At 39.3% G+C, this 25,246-nt stretch overlaps 1 long non-coding RNA gene across 2 annotated transcripts in view; it reads right to left on the reverse strand.

The window, feature by feature from the left end:
* The window catches only part of LOC144454535 (uncharacterized), an 83,559-nt gene that overhangs the window by 15,819 nt on the left and 42,494 nt on the right, over positions 1 to 25,246 (reverse strand). For both annotated transcript variants that reach the window (XR_013483014.1, XR_013483015.1), the window contains exon 2: positions 9,088 to 9,193. This is a non-coding gene — a long non-coding RNA (uncharacterized LOC144454535). The remainder of the gene's footprint in view (positions 1 to 9,087; positions 9,194 to 25,246) is intronic.

Below are 25,246 nucleotides of genomic sequence, written 5' to 3' on the forward strand. Positions count from 1 at the left end.
AGGAAGGAAGGGAGGAGCTGCTTTGCCCAACTGGCAGCTTGTACTACTCACTGTTGTTTGTCCTTGTTCTGGAAGAGGACCATGGCATCAGGAAGGTGATGCCATGACATGCAAGTGAATTGGACTTAAGTGAGAGAGGGCTGTGCAAAGCCTTACTTTTTTTCTCTGGAGTCATCTGGGTCCAGCGGCAAGACATAAATCAGGATGACAGGAGATGGCCTCTGGGTCAGCATATATAATTAACTCAAAGTATAGGCATTTATTTACCAAGATAGCCTAGAAATAGTAGCAGCTACAAAGCATCCTCCACAAGAAACTGGGGTGCCCTCTCCCACAAAGACATATAGTATTGGTAGCAAGAATACATAGAATACACTGGTATTAAGGCACGTACATTGAGAATGCATATGTTCATTTTTCCTAAATAATGGTAACCTGCTTCCTAGTTTTCTGGTTTGGTAAGGAATTAAGTAATCTGTGTTTGCTAGTTATATAGTTTGGTTACATAGTTTGGTGAGGAATGAAGTATTAGAAAGGAACACTGGACTTGGATTCAGGAGACGGAATTCAAATACCAGATGCGCTTATTTATTAGCTGTAGTACCACTGGAGAGTCATTTGCTTTCTTTGAATTTCAGTATGATTATCTATAGAATGTAGATAATAATACTCACATTACCTATCTCATGGGGTTACAAAAGACCGTTGGGAAAAGAGCTTTGTAAATCTTAAAACATTCTTGTTGTTTGGTCATTTGAGTCATGTCTGATGCCCCTTTTGGGGTTTTCTTGGCAAAGATACTGGATTGGTTTGCCATTTCCTTCTCCAGTTCATTTTACAGATGAAGAAACTGAGTGTGACTAACTGGTGAAGTGACTTGCCCAGGGTCATATAGCTAATAACTGCCTGAGGTTGGATTTGAACTCAGGGAGAAGAATCTTCCTGACTACAGGCCTGGCTCTCTTTCCATTATGCCACTCATTATAGAAACATAAATTAAATACAGCTATAACCCAAATAATAAGAGTGCTATAGGGAAGAAAGAATATTTGACCTCTAATAAAAATCAATCAAACTTTATCCTCTAACTAGGATCAGAGAAGAGTAAGGATATGTTGCCCTTGCTCTCTTAGGGAGGCATCACAAGATGGCAGATGATACTGTAATTTCTGATTTGAAGTCTTTTTGAGCAATAAGAAAAGTGAACATATAAATAGGGATCAGGATTTCTCTTTCTTTCGGAAGCTGCTTTGAGGGTGTGGGGGAGGTTCCTTCTCTTGAGCTGCTGTCACAAAACTGTTATTCACTGAAATGCTCCAGGCCTAGGTCTCCCTGTGCCTTCCTAGACAATCTCTTCCTGAAACAGAAGTAAGAGTAACTCAGAAAATCCACTATTCACATGAAAGACAAAACATGAGTTTATATCATCTTATCACTGCTATCTCTGGCCTGAGATATACCCTGAAAGTCTGAGGCCTTATCCCCTCCACACACAGACACTCAGCTCACTACCTATCTGACATCTGTGGCTCTAATTTGTACCTGCTTAATTTCAAAACCAGGGAACCATATAACCCTCTCAGGATAAGGTCATTACTTTTAATTTCATCACCATAGTGCTAACTCAGACCTTAACTGATACCACCTCCCTCAGTCTCCTTTCCCCTCTGATTAGAGAGTTCAAGGGTAAAATACCAAAATTCTCCCAAAGCCTTCCTTTGTAGAGGGCAGAAGTGGACTTCCAGCTCACTCCACTTTGCAACTGTAGCTCTGCATGGTTTCATGTTGCTGGGTATTTCCTAGATTTCCTTCCCCCTACTTGCAGCTCTGTGTGTGTGTGTGTGTGTGTGTGTGTGTGTGTGTGTGTGTGTGTGTGTGTGTGTGTGTGTGTGTTTCGTACAATGCCTACCACTCAGTAGGTACTTACTAAATATTTATTGAATTAAACTCTGCTTTTGCCATCATATGCACTGACTCATTAATTTGGTCACTATCTCATCTGCAGGCACTCTGTCCTTCACTATTATAGCACTCTCCATCCCTTTGGGGACCTCTGGAACCCTTACCTCTGTGCTCCCTTGATCTCCTTCAAGATGCTCTCCATATAGACTCACTCAATTTTGTGGAGTAGAACTCTCTCTTTCCAAGCTCTCTTGGTCATACCAGAATACTCTCATATTCACCTTTCTTTTGTCACTCCCAAGCTAGTTTATCAACCTCCTTGTCCATATACCAGCCCTGAAGCTACTTCAGATGTCCTCCAATAAGAATCATCATCACAATAATGATAGCTAATGTTTATATGGCTATTATACGCCAGGCATCGTGCCAGTGATTTATAATTATTACCTCATTTGATCTTCACAACAACCCTGGGATGGTTATTATTACCCCCACTTTACAGAAAAGGAAACTGAGGCAAACAAAAGTGAAGTGACTCTGCCCAAAGTCACATAGCTAGCAAGTGCCTGAGGCTGGATTTGAACTCATGTCTTCCTGATGCTACTCCCAATGTTCTATATACTGAGCCATGCTGGGTAATAGTAATTAGTAACTTCCCCTACCCCACCACCCACTATGGCCCAAGACACAAAGCTGCTCCTCTTTCCCCTTCCTGTCCTAACCACCTCCTGACCAGCTATTCTTTGCCTCTCTTCTCTCTGCTTTCCCAGTAGAATACAAATTCCCTGAGTCCTGAAACTGTTTTGCTTCTTTGTATCTCCAACCCTTAGCACAGTGCTTTTCAATGGTCCACTCACTCCAACATCCCCACAATTGTGATTTAATCTCTGTGAGGACCTCCCAATGTGGAAATATCTGCTTGAAGCACTGAGAGACTAAATGAGTTGCCCAGGGTCACAGTCAACATCTCAGAAGCCGGACTTGGAGTCTTTTGGACTCCAAGATCCACTATAGATCCACTACACCATGGCTTCTTAAACTTTTTCCAATTGCAACTCCTTCAGCGCTTCTTAAACTGTGAGTCACAACCCCACATGATATCGCCTGCCTCTCTGCCTTACAATTAGTAGTCATTTAACAAACTCTTATTGGACCACATTGCTGACTATTAAATTTAATGGATGTGAGCTAGAGCCACCATCTTGAATCTTAGGGAAAGCAGGATCCACAAAGCATGGAATCATGGCACACCACAATCACAACCTGGTAGCATATTTGTACTTTCAGAGCAGCTTTTGATGAAAAAAAGAAAAACTAAAGACCTTCAAAAGCTGAATCTACAAAACAAAAATCATGAGGTGACAAAGTTCTTGACAAGAGGCAAAAATAAAAGCTATAAAAATGATTAAGAAATACATATTTCTAACTGTGGTAATGCTTGTTCCTCAATATCAAATCCTTTCTGGTGGGGGAGGGATGCAGGATAAGGGAACAGGATGTTAGGAAAAAGAAGAAGCCGTTGGTCTGGACTTGTGGTTTTATCTGAATCTTAGTAGAGAAGAAAAAAAAATGAGAAAACATTTACAAACTTATACTTTCCTTTTTTACCTTGTTTATCTTTTTATATATTGATGTTTTGTTCTGTTTTCCCTAAATCTTAACCAGGAGCTAAATCCTTCTGGACACCTTTCACAATTATTTGAGGATCTTAACCTTGTTAGTGATCCCTTCCTGCTAATGTTCCTATCATTGGTCACTTTTCACTCTCCTGGATGATTGAATCAACACTTAGCACAGTGCCTGGCACATAGTAGGTGATTAATAAGTGTTCACTGACTGATTGACTGACCATGCTGTTTACTTTATGTGGTTCCCTAGTGTATCTATGTCAGGTTCAGAGGTTATTTTCCTCAATTCATTTTAAAAACATTTATTAATCACCTAGTGAGTGAAAGACAATACTGAGAGGGTAGATACAACATTACAAAAAGAGGCTCTATGATGTAGTAGAAATGAGAAGGTACGTGAAGTTAAAAGATCAAAAATCCTAACTAAGATGGGGGAGGCACAGCAAGGCTTTGAAAAGTGCATTAGATTTATATTTAGGGCACCTGGATTCAAATCATATCTTGGCCATTTAGTACTTGTGTGACACTGGGCAAATCATTTAACTTCTCTGGGCCCCCGTTTCCTCATCTGTGAAAGGTCTTAGATTAGATTATCTCTGATGTACATTTAAGCTCTAAATCTATGATTCTATAATCAGTGTAAGTAGCATTGTCTCTGCCTCTCAGTTTCCTAATCTGTAAAACAGATCCCTATTTTCTATAATAGGAGGCAGCTAGTTCTCTCAATGGATAGAATGCTGGGCCTGGAGTAAGGAAGACTTGAGTTCAAATCCCACCTCAGACTCTTACTAGATCTATGTACCTGGGCATGACCTTTAACTTCTGTTTGCCTTAAGTTACTAGAAAAGGAAATGGCAAACCACTCCAGTAGCTTTGCCAAGAAAATCTCACGGATAGCATGGTCCGTGGAGTCACAAAGAGTTGGACACAAGTGAACAATGACGATTTTCTATAATGCTTCCATTGTAATCTCACATGACAGTTGAATGGAAAGTACTTGTAAACTCTAAATTGCTACACAAGCTTACAGAATTGAATTGTTGTTGTGTCTTAGAAAAAGCAATAGCCAGGCAGTCAGAAGCCCTGAGTTCCTGTTCTGACCCTTATCAATGTCCTTCCTAAGATATGGTGCTCAGAACTGACAAAACATCACAGTTGTAGTCTAACCAGGGCAGGTTCCTGGGCTACTATTTCTCTCTTTCTGGATATTAATGATGAAAAGTGATCATCACTCTTCTTACTATAAACTAGAAACAGGAAGTCAAATTAGGTGGTGCATTACAATAATCTAGGTGGGAAGAGATGAGAAGCTGAACTAGGGCAGTTGCAATAGAAGTGGGGAAAAAAAAGGAATAGAAGCATGAGATATTGCTGAGAATGAAGCAAAAGGACTTGACCCCCCACTGAATGTTGCGGCTGAGAAGAGGAAAAAATCAATATGTGTAATGGGAGTCTGTCGCGTGTGCAGACTCCATCAGTTTGTTCATTATACATGAGGGACATATGGAGAGACACAAAAGAAAAAAAAAGAAAGCCTGATTGAGCAAGATAGTGAATGAAGGAGATGAAAAGGGATGTGAAAAATACTGGTACAGTAGAGATTAGTCTTCACAAGGATGAAAACTACCTCTTTCTATGAGACCAGAAAGAAAAAGTGGAACATAGAATTGGGGAGCAGAAAAGAAGGGGTGTTTTCACTAAATGATGAGGCTATCTACTAAAGAGAGGTGGGGTGGTAAGGAGATGGGGAACAAAGGGAGGAAAAAAAATAGACCTGAAGCAGTTATTATGTGGAATATGATATGGATAAGGACTGGACGTGCAGATTTCATTGGTGGAAGAGATGTCCAGGTGAGAAAATTCCCTCTGCCAATTCAGGTCAGTCTCATCTCTGCAATTTATAGTCCAAGAGAATTAACTAGAGCATTGAGAAGTTAAGTGATGTGCCTCGGGTCATATAGCCAGTATGAGTATGAAGAGGGTCTTGGACTCAACTACTTCTTTTGGGAATATGGTAAGAAATAGGATCATAAAACCATGATTTCTGAGCTGGAAGTACTCAGAAAGTCCTACCTCTTCAATTTACATGTGAAGAAATCGACACCAGAGAAGTTAGATAACTTCCCTATGGTAACATAGATTATGTGGATGAGTAAGGATTGAACTCATGTTTTCTGATTCCATATCATCTGGTGTTGCTATCCCATGGTGCTGACTCCAGCACCTCACCCCCAATAGAACTGTCCACTACATTCTCTCACTTTTATCTTTGAGCACTCTCAAGATTCTTCACCCTCAGCTACTCCTTCAGCCAGCTTTCCATGGTGACATGGAAGGCAAATTAGGCAATGCAGTTAGCAGGCAGCCCATGAAGCCCACAGGACTTATGCAAAAATCCTAGTAAATAAAAAGAAGGAAAACACATGCAAGGCCATAGCTGTGTTGCCTTCAGTTCAGTGATATTTGAGAGGTCTGGCTCTAACATATTGCTACCCTAAAACAACACAGTCCCCAGTAGATTTTCTCTGCAAAGCAAAATTTTATCAGGAGTACCATGTCTCTCCCTCCATATTTTTCGACAGACCCTGCTACCTATGAATCCCCTTTATGTTTTGCCTATGAATAGAGATTGTTTTCCTGCCTGATGCCCTGGATTTTTGGCACTGATGTTTGTACAGTGTTCTCACTTCTTCATTGGATCCCTGGAAAAGGCATCATGCTTGAACCCTGCAAGCTCCATTTGGGCAGTGTTTGCTGACTTTCTCACCTGATAATCACCCACTGATCTTGGCACTTCCCTACTCTACTCACCCCAATTCCCATAAGGGCTGCTAGCAGGCAAAGCAGCCTTCAAGTAAAGAAGAATTGTAAATACAATCCTTCCCAGTGACATTGAACTCCTCCAGGTTAATGAGGTTCACTGAGATCAAAAACAATAGCATAAGACGCTGACAAGTTCAGCAGGTGGTGTGAAACTCTTGAAAACTGGTAAACATTGTTGTGAATGATAGCTATAAGAAATTAAGACATAACTGATGTCCAAGATTTTCCCCTTTAGTGTCATATTGTGCTTGTCAAATTGCACAGTGCCCATTATGTTCTACAATATCCCTTACACGATGTCTCACATATACTCTTTCTTTAATTCTATACCTGGAATATATTTGTTTATTTTATTTTTGCTTCCAGAAGGTCCTATTTGTTTTCTTTTATCAAAAAATGAGATGTTTCTCTTTTTGCCTACTATTACACCCATCCCACAGAGGAATATTTAGACCCAAACTCACTGATCCATCTCAACTGCCATAATGAATTCCCTCCATGCTCCTGCCAAGTCTTATTTGAGGACCATTTACTTGTGATAGCTCAGTGTTCACTCAATCAGCATCAGAGAACCTCTGTCATCTTCTGCCTTTGTTAGCTGGGTGGAGGATATGAGCTTTAGTGGCTGCTTTCCTGAAACCATCCCCAGATTGAGGGACACTCAGCCAGCAGTGAGCCCTCCCTCATCATCGGAAAGATTAATTGGCAGAGTGCAGACAACATAAGAACCCTGAGAATGTCTTGGAGAATCCTCTTCATCTTTTTCTTCCCTGCACTCTGGGGGCAGCGTTAGATCAGGAGGGTGATCCAGTATAGAAGCAGTGGGAAAGAAAGGGGTTCTCAAGATTTCCCACTTGTCTTAGTAACATGGTGCAATGGAAAGAATACAGGATTTGTAGTGAAAAGACCTGGGTTCAATTCCCAGTTCCAAATCAATCCAATAAATATATAGCACCTACTATATGCTAGGCACTGTGCTAAGTGCTTGGGATACAATTAACTCAAAAGAAAGATGGTTGCTGCTCTCAAAGAGCTTACAATCTAAAGGGAGAGCTAAAAGGAGGCAGAAAAGAGGGAATGGAACAGGACACCATGCGTACCTCGTGAAGTGGTATCTTGCTCCCTGGAGTTGAAACCAAGGAGGGAAGAAGATGCAAAGTGGAGTGAGCTGAGAAATTCTAGTTTCTGCCCTCTATAAAGGAACACAATGGGAGAAGTTTGGCACTCACTCTTCCAAACTGAGGGGAGAATAGATTCAGAGAGGTAGTGTCAATCAAGGCTTGAGGTAGCAACAAAATTGTGAGTTCAGACATGATAAGCTTATGTTGGAAAGGGCATCTTTTTCTGTGGAGCTGAAATCAGGCAGGGCAGCAGATGCGCTGGGTTCAATTCCTAATTCCTCCACTTACTACTTGTATGACCTCAGTCAAGCCACTTTACCTTTCTCTCATCATCTCCACCTCCTGGCTTCTCCCTTTAAGATGCCACAAAAAAGAGGATTCTGCTTAGTTGGGTTCTTAGGTAGTCAAAGTCTGACATTTACAGAAAGGCTCTTTCATTGACTTTGTTGGCAAGAGAATCCCTTATCCCTTCTGGAAGTTATCAGCTTCTAAGGCCATCCTAAGAAGTTATCTACATTGAGAAATAATTGCCTAGAGCATATTTCCTCTTCACTCAAATGTGGTATCATCCAGTAAGTAGTACAGAGTGGGGATCAATTGGTTCCAAACTACATTACTGTCCTCTGGAACCTTTAAAGTCTACTGAACACATGACCTTTAATGGGAGTGTAGTAGAATAAGTACTGAAATTAGAGTCAGAGGGCTTAGGTTCTGATGTTTGCTATTTGTATAACCACAGAGGATTGGAAATGGGAATAGAATCCAAGGTTTACCTCTCTAAGCTTCATTTTCCTCATCTATAAAACAGAGATGTCAATACTTAGAACACAGATTTCACACGATTGTTATGAAGAAAGTGCTCTGTAAGCTTTAAAGTGCTATGGAAATGTGGGTTATCATTTTAAATTAATGATGACAATATTCCCAATCTCTGGCTTGGATAATGGAGGGTTGACTCATTTGTAGCTGCTTTGGATTGAGCAAGCCAAAGCTGCCTTTGTTTCTGTGTCCTTCCCAAAGAGGGGCATCAGGAAGGGGAGAAAGAACACTGGCCTTAGAGTTAGGAGTCTTTAGTTTAAGTCCTAGCTTTGTCATTTATTAGCTGTTTGACCTTTGATGAGTCATTTAGCTTCTCTGCATTTCAGGGTTTTATATCTGTACAAAGGAGGCCGAGGAACTGTAACACAGTGGAAACTGAGGTAGATTTAAAGTCATAGGTCTTGGATTCAAATCATGTCACACATCAGCAGTGTGGCTGTGGGTAAATTACTTAATCTCTCTGGGTCTCAGTTTCCTCATTTGTAATAAATCAATGGCAGTATGTGAAATTATCTCTCCCTTCCAGATAGCAATATATGATTCTTTAATTTTAAGGAAAGCAGACAGAACCTCTGTAAACATGCTGTTAGTGCTAAGTATTTCAAAATCCTTTCACTGACCAGAGGGCCACAAAGCAGCTTTCATATAGTGCCATTTAAAGATGCTAAGACATCTGTTTCATCAGGTTTTTTTGGCATCATTATCTTTTAGAAGGCATGTGATTTCTCTCCAAAAGTAATTTATCACAGTATACTGTAAATGATTAGTGGCACTCAGAACACATTTGTTCTTACCCATCCTATGGAGACAAAGCAGTTTCTTCAGCAGAGAAGGGTCACAATTTCTCTCTTTATGACGATGAGGACAGCTCAGGATGCCTTCTGGCAGTGACTGGACACCCTAGACATAGAATTCCTCTAGTGGGTATGCAAATATCATAGCACAAAAGTATCTTTTTGAAAAGTCCTTCCTTACAAAAATATTACTCAGAGGCCTGGTTCTACACAAACAAACAAAATTGCCTTATAATATTGCCTTATACTATTTCATTCTATTAATATCCCAATCTCTTTTCCTTTTAATTCCAGGGAAAAATAAGCAATCAGAAACATTCCATCACAGACACAGGTTAGCAGTTTATGCTATTTTTTTTCACTGCCTATATATAGACAATATGGTATAATGGGCAGAGAGTCATGAAGATCTGGGTTCAAGACCTACTTCTGACACATAATGGACATGTGACCCTAGGCAAGTCCTTAACTTCTCAAATCCTAGGTAGGCCACCAATTTTCTAAATCACAGATTGGGTATCATGACACTGGTAGAAGGTGTTTCATAATCAGGAATTCCCTATGCCAATCAAATCACAAGTCTGGTCTAAAATATGTGTGTGTATACACACAGACATATAATTTCTCTGTCTCCCTGTTTGTGTGTCTGTCTGTCTCTTGCATATACATATACACACACACACACACACACACACACACACACACACACACATATATATATAAAATACATATATACACATGCATGTATACATATATACACACATAAATATATATGCATATATACATGTGCATATATGCATATATATGCCATATAGATACTGATATAGTAGATTTTATTAAACTAAAACAGAGTTCAACTATATGTCTGTTGTCTGAGAATCAATTTAGCTAAGTTTGGAGACATCTATTCAAAAAAAGAAAAAGCTTCATGCGAGATTTGGAGTCAAAAGGCCTGAGATCACATACTGATTCTGCCATATACTATGTATGTGTTTTTGGCCGAGTCACTCAACCTCAACACTACTTAATTTCATGTCTAATCTTATGGCATGGGAAAATGCTCATTCTGCAAATTTACCATATGGGATCCAGCCAATATGGTGAAAGACTTCCTCATTTCCTCCTGACACTGAGAGGACACCAGTAGAACAATATGCCTATTTATCTTCCACCCTTAATTTTCTTCAAGACTCAGCTCAAGAACTTTCTTCTATTTTCTATATGGCATCTATCATAATCTCTCCAGCTGCTAAAACTGTCCTTCCAATAATTTATGACATTAATTTAGTATATATTATGAATATGCTTATATTTATATGTGCATTTCATCCCATTAAAACATATACTCTTGAGGACACTTTTGTCTTCATATGTGACTAGACCATCTTCTTGAAGTTAACTTTTACTCTTATTCTTGGAAATTTTTCATTTGGAATTCCATATTTGAAACTGCTTACACCCACTATACACCTCTCTCACATCCTTTGTATGATATTATTAATTTTCAGTTTGTCAAAGAATGCTATATTTCATGTCTTGCAACACTCTTAGGGTATCTGGTATTTAAAAGACAGGCTTCTGTCAGCAGAGTACACCTGAAGTCATTAAATGCAACTTCCCATAGGCAATCTATCCTGATCTCATCTGCCTATTCAACTCTGGACCCAACTCATTATCCACCTGCACTGTTTATAGGGTCTGTAGCCTGTCTTTCCAAATACATGTTATAATCTGGATGATTCTTCATCTTCTTGGCTTTTCATACATAGATGGTAAGGGCCAACAACTCTTTTGAATGGTTACAGATCTCTTCTAGATTTAACCCATATAAATGAAATAGAGCAATGTTAACTCCTTATCTTCTTTCAGCAATTCTGTCAAGTCAGTTAACTAGCATCTATTAAGCACTTACTATATATACCAAGCTCTGTGCTAAGTGCTGGGAATACTAAGAAAGGTAAAAAACAAACAACAAACAAAAAAAACAGCTCCTGTTCTTGAGTAACACACAGTCTGAAAGGGGAGACAACATGGTGATAATTATGTACAAACAAGAGAGATATAGAATAAATGGGAAATCATTTCATAGGGTATTCTTTAAGGTTAAGAGGACTGGGGAAGGCTTCTTGCAGAAGGTCAAATTTTAGCTAAGTCAGGAAAGTGAAGACAAGGAGGAAAAGTATTCCAGGCATGGAAGACAGCCAGTGGAAAATACCCAGAGTTGGGAGATGAAGTGTCTTGTTGGGGGAACTAGAAAGGAAACCAGTGTTACTGGAGCATAGAGTTCATGGAGGGAAATAAGGTGTAGACTGGAAAGGTAAGAAGGTGCGGTTTATGAAAGGCTTTAAAAGCCAAGGTGAAAATTTTATATTTGGTTCTGGAAGTGATAGGGAGCCATTAGGCTTTATTGAATATATATATCAGCAGATCTGCTTTAAGAAGATAAATTAGGGGGAGGCGGAGCCAAGATGGTGGAATAAAAGCAGTGACTTGCTTGACCTCTCCCTCAAACCTCTCCAAATGCCTGTAAAAAATGGCTTTAAACAAATTCTAAAGCAGCAGAACCCACAAAAAGACAAAGTGAAACAAATTTCCAGCCCAAGACAACCTGGATGGTTGATTGGAAAGATATATCATGCCTGGCTGGGAGTGGAACATAGTTTAGAGTGGGTGCACAGGCCTCAGTGAACGTGGAGTAGGCCTCAGAGGGCTGAATCACAGGCAGATGTGGCAGTTTCCTGACTTCTCAACCCATGCAAGCCAAAGACAACTTGGAAGGTCAGTAGGAAAAGTCTGTGTCTGCGGTGAGAGAGAAGTGTGGGCTCCTAGCTCCAGTCCCTGAGCATGGCCCCGGGGAGGTGGCTACCTCCTGAGCCTCTGGCCCACAGATTGAGGGGGAATTGGGAATCAAGTGGCTGATCAGAGGAGGCCTGCAGGGATCTCTCTGGTGGTACAGGATTCTCTTGCTTTGCCTGTGCTTAGATTTGGATCACAGTTCTGGGTGGTGGTCCTGGGTTGAGGAGGAAAGCTGGTGTGGTAGAAATTGTAGTGGCTGTATAAAGAGAATTCTCCTCACAGTTCTGAGACAGAAAAGAGTACTTTTGGTCACTCATAGACCACAGCACAGGCAAGGAAAGGAGTAAACACCTGGCCCTTGATCATAGCACCTTGGAAGAACTTAAAATTTACAGGTCCCTAGAAGTATCTCTGAAAACAGCTGCACAAAACCCCTGAAGCTTGGGACAGTACATTCTCTACACTAGAAATAGACCCCTACCTTAACAAACAATTTATAACTCAAGTAATTGACTGGGATTATGAGCAAGCAGCACAAAAAGAGTCAGTCTATAGAATCTTACTTTGGTGACAAAGAAGATTAAAACATACAACCAGAAGAAGACAACAAAGTCAAAGCTCCTACATCCAAAGCCTCCGAGAAAAATATGAATTGGTCCCAGGCCATGGAAGAGCTCAAAAAGGATTTTGAGAAGCAAGTAAGAAAAGTAGAGGAAAAACTGAGAGTGATGTCAAGAAAATCATGAAAAACAAGTCAACAGCTTGCTAAAAGAGACTCAAAAATACTGAAGAAAATAACACCTTAAAATAGCCTAATCCAAACAGCAACAGAGGTCCAACAGGCCAATGAGGAGAAGAATGGCTTCAAAAGCAAAACTGGCCAAATGGGAAAGGAAGCCCAAAAGCTTACTGAAGAAAATATTTCCTTAAAAGTTAGAATGAAGCAATTGGAAGCTAGTGACTTTATGAGAAATCAAGACACTGTAACACTAATCCAAAAGAATGAAAAAAATAGAAGAGAATGTGAAATATCTCATTGGAAAAACAATTGACCTGAAAAATAGATCCAGGAGAGATAATTTAAAAATTATTGGACTATTTGAAAGTCATGATCAAAAAAAGGGCCTAGACATCATCTTTCAAGATATTATCAAGGAAGTGTAGCTAGGTGGTGCAGTGAATAGAGCTCTGGCCTTGGAGTCAGGAAGATCTGAGTTCAAATCCTGCCTCAGACACTTGACACTTACTAGCTGTGTGACCCTGGGCAAGTCACTTAACCCCGATTGCCTCACCAAAAAGAAAAAAAAAAAGAAATTGTCAAGGAAAACTGCCCTGATGGAAACCAGAGGGCAAAACAGAAATTGAAACCGATCACCTCCTGAAAGAGATCCCCAAAAGCAAACTCCTAGGAATACTGTAGCCAAATTCCAGAGTTCCCAGGTCAAGGAGAAAATATTGCAAGCAGCCAGAGAGAAACAATTCAAGTATTGTGGAAACACAATCAGGATAGCACAAGATTTAGCAGTTTCTATATTAAAGGAACGCAGGGCATGGAATATAATATTCCGGAGGGCAAAGGAGATAGGATTACAACCAAGAATCACCTACCCAGAAAAACTAAGAATAATCCTTCAGGGGAAAAACTAGACACTCAGTGAAAGAGAGGACTTTCAAGCATTCTTGATGAAAAGACAGAGCTGAATATAAAACTTGACTTTCAAATACAAGACTCAAGAGAAACATGAAGAGGTAAACAGGAAAGAGAAATCATAAGAGACTTATTAAGGTTGAACTGTTTACATTCCTGCAGGGAAAGATGATTTGTAACTCATGAGTCCTTTGTCAGTATTAGAGTAGTTGGAGGGAAAAAATTATATGTATGTATATAGATAAATAGATAAATAGAGGGCACAGGGTGAGTTGAAGATGAAGGGGTAATATCTGGAAAACAAAATTAAGGGGTGAGAGAGGATTATATGGAGAGAAGGAGAAAGGGAGAGGTAGAATGGGGTATATTATCTCACAGAAAACAGACAAGAAAACGCTTTCACAGTGAAGGGGAAGTGGGGGGGAGGTGAGAGAGCATGAGTGAATCTTATTCTCATCAGATATGGCTTAAGGAGAGAATAACATACACATTCAATTGGGTATGGAAATCTATCTTACCCTACAGGAAAATAAGGGAGGAAGGGGACAAGAGAGCAAGAGGATGATAGAGGAGGGGCAGACTGATACAGGGAGTAATCAGAAGCAAACACTTCTGAGGAGGGACAGATTCAAAAGACAATAGAATAAATGGGTGCAGGACAGGATGAAGGGAAATATACTTAGTTTTTCACAACATGACTATTATGGAAGTGTTTTGCATGACTACACATGTATAACCTGTATCGAGTTGCTTGCCTTCTCAATGAAAGTGGGTGGAGAGGGAGGAAGGGAGAAAATTTGGAACCCAAAATTTCAAAAACAAAAGTTAAAAAAATTGTTTTCACATGCAACTGGGAAATAAGATATACAGGAAATGGGGTATAGAAATCTATCCTGCCCTACAGGAAAATTGAAGGGGAAGAGGATAAGAGAAGGGGGGGGGCAACAGAAGGGAGGGCAGATTAGGAGAAGGGGTACTCAGAATGCATTCCATCTTGGGGTGGGGGGAGGGACCAGATGCGGAGAAAATTTGGAACTCAAAATCTTGTGGAAGTGAATGTTGAAAACCAAAAACAAATTAATTTTTTAAAAAAGATAATTTGACAACTGAGCAGAGGATGGATTGAAATGCAGAAACTTGATTCAGGGAACACAACCAGCAGACTATTGCAATAGTCTGAGTAAGAAGTGATGAGGACCTGCATCAAAGTGGTGGCAGTGTCAGAAGAGAAAAGGGAATAGAAAAGAGAAACGTTACAAAGGTAGAATTGACAAAACTTAACAAATGTATTGAATGTGGGGGAGTGGTAAGAAAGAGTTGAGAGTCAAGGATAACATTTAAGTTGTTAGCATGGGAGAATGAGATGATGGCGAGTTGTGTGAATGGACTTCAAAATTCAATACAAATCAGAAATGTGATATGGCAGCCAAAAACAATAATGTGATTTTAGGTTAAACAAAGAAAGATATCCTATTGAAGACTATAGAAGTGATATATCCCTGTTCTATTCAACCTTGGCTAGGCCACACATGGAATATTTTGTTTCATTCTGGATGCCATATTATAAAAAGGGATTATTCCAGAAGAAGATGACCACAATAGTGGAGAGTTTGCAGATTATGTCATATAAGGCTTTGTCAAACTAGGCATGGTAGGAAGGTGGTTTTAGCCTGGAAAACAGGGTAGGAAATAATAGGTCCTTCTACATTAACCTTCTTCAAGTTTTAAGGATGGTAGAAGAGAGATTAGATTTGCTCTCCTTAGCCTTAGAAGGCAGAATGTGTGAAGAACCAGATTTTGCCTTAATTTATGGAAAAATTTTCTACCAGTTAGAGCTATTGAAAAGTAGAATAGTTTGACATGGGTGTTAGGGTGTTCCCCTATCTGGAGTTATTCAAGCAAAAGCTAATCATGGTTACATTGCACAGAAGGGTTTTTTTACGTCTTCATTGGAATAGATAGGCTATGAGAGCCCTTCCAAGTCTGAGATCCTATTTTCATTTGAAATAGATCACAGTCCCGCAGCTTTTTCCTTATACACCTCTCCATGAAGTAAAAACATTGTTCTGAGGTTTTCAAAGGATTCTTGTGGTTTGTGTAGCACAGGCAACCAACACACACAACTCATAGTGTAGGTGTCACAGAGAAGGCTACCCAATGTTCAGGGTATTCTCTATGTCCATAACTTTAAAAAAAAATCCTTGCTCAAGAGCCCCCACTGAACTACTTATCTTTCTCTAATGGTCAGTCAGGGGACATGCATGGTTCAAAGAAAAGGTATATAATAAAAGACTTTTGATGAATTAACATAATAAGAAGAGTAGCAATAAAGCATTTCTCCCATAAAATTGGGACACATTCTCCCACAAATATAGCATTACTGGGAAGAGTGAATACAAGGAATAAATAAAAAATACATATGATAAGAGCACACATTTGGAGAAACAGCTGAAACAAGCTACAAGTCCCTTGATGTCTTTTGATGACACATCTTAATGATCCATCTAGGCCTTCACTCCACTAGTCTCCATGTCATGTTATCTGAGTCAGAAGGGCTCTACTAGACAGTTCATCTCTACCAAACATAGTCTCCCACTGGCTGTGCATTTATAGAGATTCTCTCTGCTTCCAGCTTCAGGCTTTAGCTGAAGTCCTTAGTTAAAATGGTATCTCTTTTTCATGAGAAAAGTGGGCTTTACTATGGTCTTTCAGATCAAAGCCATGAGGATTTTTACAGCTTTTTAATGAAAGCATGAGACTGTGTCTCAACCACCAGCCCAGTATTACCCATCCATAAGGAAAAACAAAACAAAAACAAACAAAAAACCTTGCTGGCTTTTCCCAAAGGAATGGCATTTTGTTCCCTTTAGCAACTCAGCTAAAAGGCCTCTCACTTTCAACATGGAAGTTTTTGCCCAGTGCCAAACACTTCATAAGGAAAGAGCTAAACCTAAGTAGCTAACACCTTCACGTCTGCTTTTTGAACTGAACTTCCTATTTCAAGGACTTGGTTCTCTCTGTTGGACACCTCACTTAGCTTATGGTGAGCATTACTTATTCCTCCCTGATTCCATCTCTGAAGGTTAGACCACAGTTAGCCATTACCAATGTAGGGGATGCTCACCCAATAGCTGCCAATGGTTCTGAGGCTCTGGAGTCCTTCATTTTCTCAATTCCAAAAGCCCCTCCACTCTCCAGTCTCCAGTGAGTATAGAAAAAAGCACTGACACAAAGCTCAATCTAGAGTAAGTTCACTGTCTCTTCTACCTGGCTACCCATATTCCTGACATATATCTGTATACATATGTACACATACATATGCATGTGTTGTATTTTTATTGTTGAATCGTTTCAGTAGTGTCTGACTCTCCATGACACAATTTGGGGTTTTCTTTGCAAAGATACTGGAGTGGTTTCTATTTCCTTCTTTAGTTCATTTTACAGATGAGAAAGTGAGGTAAACTAGATTAATTGCCCAGGACCACACAAGCTAGTAAGTTTCTGAGATCACATTTGAACTCAGGTCCTCCTGATTCCAGGATCAGCACTCTCCACAGCAATACCTGGCTGTCCTCATGTGTTCTTTATGTGTGTGTGTGTGTGTGTGTGTGTGTGTGTGTACACATATATATGCACATACATCTATGATGCAAACATGTATGATAAGCAAAGTTTAAAAGAGCTTTGAGATCACCATTATACTACAAAGAAGAGAAAGCTCTAACATTCTTTGATTCTGTGATTTCATGAAGAGATCAGAGTTGGTGTTTAACAGTCATTAGTACTGTTGGGGAAGTTGAAAAAAAGAATAACAAGGGCTTACACAAGGAGATCACTGATCTCTTACTTTCCTTCTCAGCAATGTCAGTATAGTCACTGCCAGTCTTATTATAACAGACCTTGCCCAGAATTAGCCCTGGGACAAAAAAAGAGTGGAAGTTGGTAGATGCTTAATAAATGCTTGTTGATTTATTGGGATGGGGTGAAGGAGAGGATAAGAGGGAGTTTTTCTGGCTGCCAGCCATCTCCCAGTGATTGTTTATAGAAAGGCAATGTATGTAAGTTGGGCATATGATTCAGGGCACTATAAATCCATAAATTTATATTTCATTCATTTCTAGCTCTCTTGAACACCCTCACATTCCTTTCACTTCACCTTCCCCAGTGACAGCACCAGAGAAAAAGTAATGGAAAGAAGGCACAATGACCACAGAAGAGGTAGTGGTGTTATTGCCACCTGCTTTCTGCCCTTCTCATAAGGTATCCAAAGCTATTCCAAGGAGAGCACTCTATGTCATATGTAGCCATTACTGGGATGATTTTCTGCAGGGTGTTGCTATTTTTCTGTTGACAAGACACATTGAACTGATCATTCAGCATTACATCATATTCAATTTACAGTCTCATAACACTTTATTTGTTTCATATAAGGAGTTGAGCGCCGGAGGGCTCTGATGATGTAGGAAATGCATCATCTCAGTCACTCACCTCCATTCCTAACAGTTTTGCTGCCAGCTCTGCAAACTGGAATTAATTTTTGTAAGCTTTCCTCTGAAACAAGTATATGGAAAGCCAAATTACAGTTTTCAGTGGTGTTTTGGTAGACAGGCTATAAAAAGGGCTAATCCAGGAAAAAACTGACAATTAGGTTGAGTTGCTTTTGGTGCCCACCCTTCTCCTCTTTCTGTTACTATTTTCTTCCTTCCTTCCTTGTTTCCTAAGACTTCCTAACCAATTCTTCCTCCTCCTTGTTGATCTCCCTCCTCCACCCCTAAATTGTTGTACCTCTCCCGAGACTACTCTCTCATGATGGTCCTTTACCTCCCTTTCCCCAACTATACTCATCATATAGGAATCATATTAGACTGATCTGGTGCCGGGGTGGGGGAGAGGAAATATTTGGAGCTATATCTGGAACGCTGGTAAAGTCTTTTAACGTCAACCCTCTAATGATAGCATACTGAAGTTATCTCTACTCCCATATATAAGATTAACTCTTCTACTAGTTACCCCCAAAAGTCACTGAACTCTGTTTACAGCCAATTGTCTTGGCAATCCCTTAATTTTCAACTGATACTTAATTACCTTCTAACTATTTGGAAAGGGGTATAACTCCTCTCTCATTACTCTTCACTGGGTTCCAGGAAGACAAGCTTTCAGGAAAGTGAGCCCTAGTGATAACTAGATTGAAGAGATGGTTCTCCATGATAAGATTAGCCTCACTTGTTTCAAAACTGACCTGTCCTTTTTGGTGAGGCATTCAGGGTTAAATGATTTACCCAGGGTCACACAGCTAGTAAGTGTCAAGTGTCTGAAGCAAATTTGAACTCAGATCCTCCTGACTCCAAAGCCGAAGCTCTATCCACTCCACCACCTAGCTGTCCCTGACCCGTCCTTTGAAAGGGAAAGAGACATCACTCCTTTCACCAAAGCCAAACTGAACTACTTACTTGTCCCCAAACTCTGTATTCCACCTCCCTACCTCAGTACCTTTGCCTAAGCCTAGAATGTACTTACACCTTCTCTAACTCTCTTAAAATCCCTAGCTTTATTCAAGTCTCAGATCACATGACAAGTCCTGCAGGACCCTTTTGCCTGATTCTTTCTTATATTTCAGTGGTCTCTCCCTCCTCAAAATATCATGTATCTACTTATCTGTATACATGTTGTATCCTTTCACTGGGATGGAAGTTCTTGAGGCTATACACAATTTTTCATTTTGTCTTTCTATCTTGCATAAAGCCCTGAAGGTAGTGAGTGCTTATTAAATGCTAATTGGATTGAATTGGAATGTTAGACACATCCAGTGGGGCCTGGGGGTCAAGCAGAGAGCTTGAGAGACAAAAGTTATGACAGTGTCTTCAATCCTCAGAGGGTGCTAAGAGCCAGGCATAACTCTAGTAAAAAGGAAACATAAGTAGTAAGAGGAATTTGAAGACACAGACTTTTTGAGCTCTCAATCAATGATTACAACAGTGTGAAAAAATGAGTAAAAAAAAATAATAACAGCACTTTAATGTTTGCCAAGCACTTTACGTGTTAACTCATTTGATTCTCAAAACAACCCTATGAGATAGATTATTATCATTCCCATTTTACAGATGAGGAAACTGAAGCACAGAGAGGTGAAGTGTGACTTGCCCAGAGTCACTCTGCTGGCCATGTCTGAAGTGGAATTCAAAGTCAGCTCTTCTTGACTGCAAGTCTTGTGTTCTATCAATATATCACTTAATTGCCTCATTAAAGATCATTCAAAGGAAGTCAAACTGAGTAATTGAAAAACCAATAATGGTGCTAGAGAACAGATCATAAAACATACCTCCCTCCTCACAGGGAGGTGGGGGACTATTAGGGAAGAATGATGTGTATATTGTCAACTGTAATCCCTATATCAGGTGTTTTTGCTTAATTACTTCACTAAGTTCAATTTGGGAAAGGGGTAGTTCCAGAAATAACAGTGATATAAAAACAAAAAGCATCAGTAAAACTTATATTTAATGCACATATATATATATATATATATATATATATATATATATATATGTATATATACTTCAAATATGTAAAACTCATTTTTTATATATTCACTTGTTTTAACTGAGCTAGAAATTCCTAAGAAAGCCCATGCGCTTGCCAATCTTTATTAAATGCCTTCCTATCTGTCTAAAATAAAATTGTCTATTTGATGAGCTCCAATCTGCCATTGGCGAAAAAATTTGTATCTACAGAAAGGCCTTTGATGGTCTTACAGAATAAATTAGGACTGTTCCTGTAACAGCACATAAGCACGTCAAAAACTTTCAGTAAAGTTCCCTCTGACCAGTCAACTTTACATCTCTGAATCTGTTATTAGATCTTGGGATAGTTATTATTAATTAAAGACGGCAGTAGTGACAACTACTTCTCAGTGTGGCCATCCTGTGATCAGGCATAATGGGCCATGGAGAGATCCATTTTTTTTTGGTCTAAGGATGATAAGAAGGAAGATTCAGTCAGTTGGGCAGAAATATAAGGACGTTTGCCACTAGTGGTTTTCCAAGTTAACTGATGATCCAGAAAGAACTGTTTGGTGGTGGTACTTTATTTTGGAAAGCATAGTAAGGAACTTCAGGGGCATTCATTAGCAGAAATGAGGACTGGAAGGGTCCAGGGGCTGAAACAGAGAAAACTCCCCAAATAAATATAAGGGATGAAAGTTGTTGTGAGCATTTTTGTGGGAAGCAAAGGTGAGATCAGTCATATCAGCAGGGATCTAAGCTGAAGACATGCCAAGACACCATGACACTGAAGAGAGATCAGAGAGATTGTTAATGTCAGAGTATAATGACAAAAACAAAGACAACAGGGATAGGAACGTCTGCCATGTCCTAGACATCTGACTTCTTGGCTGATTAATCAATGAATAAGTATTTATTACATTCCTACTATGTGCCAGGCCTTCAGCTTTTGTGGGGGGGGGGGAATGAGGAGGAAGGAGGAGACGAAGAGAATCAGAGAACACACAGGAGCCATCACTATCCCCAGCTGGGATCTGAGAATTCTAGCCAAATGGATCCTTTCCAGGACTACCTATATGTAGGACACTAGGCAAATAAAATTCCCAGTACAGAAAACTAACAGGACATGATAATGGTGCATTCCGTGGGTGGGGGTAAATTCCTAAAACTATGTTCTTCATAGACCTTGCAATAGCTATCTCTTCAATACTATTGGTGGATTTCTTAAGGGAAGAAAAACCTAGGAACATAAAGCAACATGTTTGCCGAATGTTAAAGAAGTAAATGGCTGAACTAATTACTTGAAAATAACTGCCAGGGATTTGACCAAGAGTTGTTTCATTAGCATTCAGCACCACTGACTTTGCATAAAGAAAATAAAACATGCCACTGAGAACTGAACATTTCTGTAAGTGAATAAAGGAATACCATTTTCTGGGTAAAACTGTATAATCTGCTGTACATTTTGAGTATAATTATCAAATGTTGACATGCTTAAAAATATCTCCTGTTCAGCATACTAACTGCTTTTCTGAATTCAATGTTGGAAATATTGAAGACATTGAAGAAAGACAACAATGAGGAAAGATTTCAAAGTGCTAATAAGTAATAATCAAACAGTCTGGGTTTTTTTTTAAATGCTATATTGACCATACACATCTACACATGCAACTGAATGTGAATAGAACTTCATAGGTGTTAGGACACCTTTCCTTCTATTTGTGTGTATCATTATATACATGCACACAATTAACAGTTTTCAATTCATTTTTTCCCAACCATCTTAACAACCAGTTTCTGAACAATCAATTGGCTGCTAAGCCATATCATTATCTGACCAAAACACTGACTGGAGAAGTAATTGATTTCTGTGACATTTTCATAGCCCATCATTTGATCTTGGATTTCTATTCCACAGTCTTTTTAATAATGCTTGGTGGGGCATGCCAGTACACCTTGTGATCAATATCTATCAGGTTTTTTTCTGTTTTTTTTTTAATATCTCTTAAATTTAACAAAGTTTTCCCTGGAACTTTATTGGCCAAGTGGCTAAGGCTCAAGCCACACATCCCTTGACACAGGTTCCTGGTGGCCTCTGGACAGAATGGCATGGCTTCCTGGTCTTCCAACGGCACAAAAAAGGCTATATGGAATTGAAGCCCTTCAGACTTGGTGGATATTCCAAGACCATGAGTCAACAATTCTACCCTACTGACCGGATGTGTTTTAGGATGGAGGTGAAGGGAACTGAATCTACCTAAGCAACAGAATAACATATCCATGTTGAATATCCTTTGTATGCTATGGCTAAGTAAATTTCTTTTTTTAACTGTTAAATGATCTATTACTATACCTTTTCACTCACATTCTACTGTCAAAAAGTAATTTCTGGTAAATCTTATGTTATCTAACAGTGACCTAGATCCATTGACTTCACTGTAGTCTCTTTGTGGATTTATCTGGTCTGCTTCAGTTTCAGCTTTTCTCTCATCTCTGCTGCCCAGCTCAACAATACTTCTTGGTATACTGCTTTCATCAGTTTGTACTTTGTTTCCACATATATCTGGTTCCTTGGCTCTCATGCTTTGGCTGCCTCAATAGCCGTTCCTCTTCCATATCATTTCCTGTTCATGACCTGGGTCTTTTCACACTCTGTTCTCATTCTCATTTGGTAACCACTAGTTCTATGGAACCTAAGAAGAACATAAATTCTTCTTCTAAGTTATAATCTGACTCTGTTTCAGAAACTTGAAGAGGAAAAAGGGCTCCCAGTGGCAATTCTATCTATAGCAATTGAAAAATTACGCCACACCTCTGAGCACTTTATTATGCCTTGTCATGGACTGTTCTCTAATTATTCTTCCTAAGTTAGACTTATCTTCTCTATTCATCATTTTAACTCCTTAGTCTGCAAGGACTGAGTCTTCCATTTCTTTTATATTCCCTCAGAGTGTCTCATACAGTACTAAGCACCAAAGAAGTTCAATTGAGTCAATAATCCAGTATACTCCTTTGTAAAGAAAGCTTCTAGTTTTAATGTTTTATTAGTTGAGATATAACCCCAACCAATTTATCTAGACTTAAGCTGGAATGTACCTTAACCTGTGTTGATGGCTTAACTGACAGAGGCTCAACAGACCCATTTTGGGAAATTAGCTATGTACTATTTCATTAGAGGAAAGGTAAAAGATTCTTTAGTAATGAATTACACTTTTTAATAATGTAGTCAAGATATTTTCCCTTACTCTATCTTGCTGCAATTAAACCTATCAGCATTAATTTGTACTACTGTATATGTAGGAATCACCTATAGACCCATGTGTTGGGAAGTGCCAATAAGCTTCCTACTTTCAGAGTAACATTGTACACATGTGGAAACATTAGTACTGACTATGGCAGCTATGCCAATGACCAATCAAGACCTTCCAGCCTAACATGAGGGGCTCTGAGCCTATCACAAGGACACAGGAGAATAGCACTTTCCCAGAAACATAGCTATAGGCATTATAAGAAGCAATAGATAGTTTCTGATTACTAACAGTTGCTGTTAGTTATTTATTCTATAGTGCTGGATGTCCGGTATTTCAGAATTCATCTAGTTGTACAAACACTGAGCTTAGAGTTCCGTATCATGGCAACACAGCACAACTAAACTGGACAGATCCCCACTGGTCAGCAGTTTTGCATCACTCCCTTTATGTAAATCTTGTATTCATTCACCTGGGTTAATAAAATAGTTTGCTCCTGAACAGAGTTGTGTCACCTGTGTCCAAAGGGAATAGAGTAACATTATGGAGCCCCTCTGTTCTGCCTGTGCTATCAAGAGAATGGAATCATCACTTGGTAGTACAATACGCCTATTCCCAATAATGTTCCTTCCCTGATACAAGTAAGAACATAATAATTACAATTAATAATATAACAATAAATGCAATAATTCTACTTATACAGGTAGCTATTGACCCACTTATTTGGGGATCAGTTCCACTACTTTCTACTTTCTTAAAAGGTTGCGAGAGTAATTGATCAATCTCTAAGAACCTGGTACAATTTGATCTTCATGTATTTAGATACCTCACCAACCATTTCTTTGGTAAGTGGTCTGCAAATAATAGACCTGACTAATCACAACCTTCAGCCTTTTAATTCACTTTGGTTTTTTTATACTCCAAAATGAATGAATAAATGACCATTTATTTTAACACTTATTATGTGCCAGACATTGGACTAAATGTTGATGATACAAATACAAACAAGAACTTAAATTCATGGAAGTAGTTTCCAAAGGTGACATCACAGGGATGATCAGTGGTGCTATACAGCAATCAATTGACACTCACCTCTTTCCAGAAACAATGGCAGTCTTTTTTTTTTTTGTGAGGCAATTTGGGTTAAATGACTTGCCCAGGGTCACACAGCTAGTGAGTATCCTGTGTCTGAGTCCAGATTTGAACTCAGGTCCTCCTGACTGCACAGCTCTATACACTTCGACAACTAGCTGCCCCTGAACAATGGCAGTCTTAAATTAATTACTGTTACCAAATTGAGGGGTGAAAATTTGGCTGAGGGAAAGGAGGAATGGCACTATGACAGGTAGATGGCCAGCTAGATATAGTGAGTTTTCACTAATCAGGACAGTCCCAAGACAGGCAGAAATGAGAGAATCTCTTGTGAAAGAAAAAAAAAAAACCAAGAAGGCCTGTATAGGCTGGATCTTATGGTACATGAAAGAGAAGAACATTTTAAGACTGGAAAAGTTGGTTGGATACATGTTGTGTAGGGCTTTAAAATGCCAAACAGGGGAGATTGCATATGATCCTAGGAGCCACTGGAGTTTATTAAGCAGGGAGCGAAATTGGTACTTTAGAAGTATCAGCTTCATAACTATGCGGAGGATAGATTAAAGAGGGGACAGAGTTTAAGAAGTGAACTCTATTAGAGGCTATTGTAATAGTTCAACCAAGAGTTGATGGAGGCTTGAACTAACATAGTAACCATGTAAATAGAGAGTAGGTGACAGATATGAAAGATGCTATGGAGTTAGAATCAATAAGATTTGACAACTGATTAGATATTTGGGATGATATAGGGTATGGAGTCAAAGATGACTATGAGGTTGGGAACTCTGGTAACTAGAAGAATGAAGGTGCCCTCAAAAGCTTAAACTAAAGAAAGATAATCTTATATGTGGAAATATTTTATAGACTATGAATCTTAG

The sequence above is a fragment of the Phascolarctos cinereus genome, unplaced genomic scaffold, assembly GCF_003287225.1.
Source record: "Phascolarctos cinereus isolate Bilbo 61053 unplaced genomic scaffold, phaCin_HiC Scaffold_726;HRSCAF=1367, whole genome shotgun sequence".
NCBI lineage: Eukaryota > Metazoa > Chordata > Mammalia > Diprotodontia > Phascolarctidae > Phascolarctos > Phascolarctos cinereus.